Here is a 1,838-nt window from a genome sequence, read left to right on the forward strand (position 1 = left end):
TTATAAATAGTTATTTGGATGGAGAGTTGTCGCATTGCCACTCATACCACAGCTTCCTATATCTATTTAGCTGCTATTCTTTCTTTAGTCCAGCTATTCCATCTGAGTGATGTTCTTTCACTCTCTACAGTTCGTCTTCAGGGAGTTTTAAAAAAAATGCCACATCTGTATTTGCCAGTATACATTTCTGTAAAGTTTTATACATTTTTGAAGAATATTTATAATTTCGATATTTTTGAACAGTTTCCATGGCAACATTGTAGATCTGAGAATCTCAAAACCATTGTTTTAATTCATCTTATTTTTTTTTAAACATGGACAACGACCTGTTCACGAGATGTTCCATTCAAAACAAACCCAGCTTTTAAAACAAATTGATTTTCGCAGCTGAACAACTTGAAGAGATCTTGCATGAAGAGATGATATTTGTCCCTGAATAAAAACTGGAACAAGACATTCCTTGTCTCCCCATCATTTGAGCAATGACGGTGACCTAACAGAGTCTGCACTTTATATAAGTATTCCATGTTTGCTTAAATGCTCTCAGTACATTGTGATGTAATGTTGCTTCGAAAGGTGGTGACTTGGCCATACCTTCTTCTTTTTCTGCTACAAGTCAAATTATCAATTAATTGAGACTAGAGAAATCTGCTGGTTTTGTTATGTATAAGGGCTAACAGCAAACTATTTAATACAAACCAAAGTATATTCTACGTTTCTCTCTAAGAAAAACCCAACTTATAATCAAAGTACTGAAGTACTGAACATCGGATGACCACAAGTTCTTGTGGATTGTCAAAAGTAAATGTCACAGAAAAAGATCACATCTCTATACCTGAAATTGAGTTTAATGTACAGAGATACTTTTTTTCTGATACAAGTTCGTGCGTGGAAGATGCATAAATGACAGGAAATTTAACCGCACCGTAATAACTACATGCATGGTATTGTAGTGATACACATTAGTATATTTGGTACTATAATTATACTTATATAATAATAGTCCAAGAGAATAATACACTGGTTTGTTGTTATATACTATAGTAACATAACAGTTACATAGTTACATGTATATATAGTATATATAATTTTCATCCATTTGTATATATATCATTCTATTATACTATTATAACAATTAGTTTGCGTGCAAGTGCAAGTGCACGGTGGCAACTATCCTAAAAAAAAAATCGATTTTTCAAAACGATTGGATATGATAAACCATTCATTTCCCCCCGAAACAGAGTTACCGTTCATTTCCGGGAGCCAGTTATATTATCTAAATTTCTTACTTTTATATACATTTCTTACGACAAAACATTTTCATATCATTAATTTGTGTTAAAATTTTTTTTTTATGGGAGTATATCAATTGAAAAAATAAATTTAAAACAAGCGATAAGGAATGTTATTTTTCACTAGATAGGGTCCATGTGGACCCTTTGGCTAAAATGGCCGTATTTTCACATCACAATTCACTCTGTGTGCAGACAAACCTGTACTTCTAGAAAAGTTTTAAGACATAGCATGCCCTAGATAAATAAATTTCAAAAATAAAAACTTAACAGGATTTTGCAGTGCTCTTTTTTCATTTCTCCAGAAGGTACCAAAATAAACTAAGTTGAGAACGAGATTTAAGATCTTCCCCACAGGTAATTATTGGATTGAACTGTTTTGTTTGAAATGGGCAATAGATGGACAATATATATATACATTACATGACAATAATTGGTGACTTAACTGTGTACCGGAGTGGACCATATCAAGCAAAAAAAAGTACACTGCAAAATCCAGTTGAGTTATAAATTTTCTGAATTATACAATGCTTTTGAATTCTAGTT

This window comes from Mytilus trossulus, chromosome 8 (genome assembly GCF_036588685.1).
Source record: "Mytilus trossulus isolate FHL-02 chromosome 8, PNRI_Mtr1.1.1.hap1, whole genome shotgun sequence".
In the NCBI taxonomy this organism is placed as follows: domain Eukaryota; kingdom Metazoa; phylum Mollusca; class Bivalvia; order Mytilida; family Mytilidae; genus Mytilus; species Mytilus trossulus.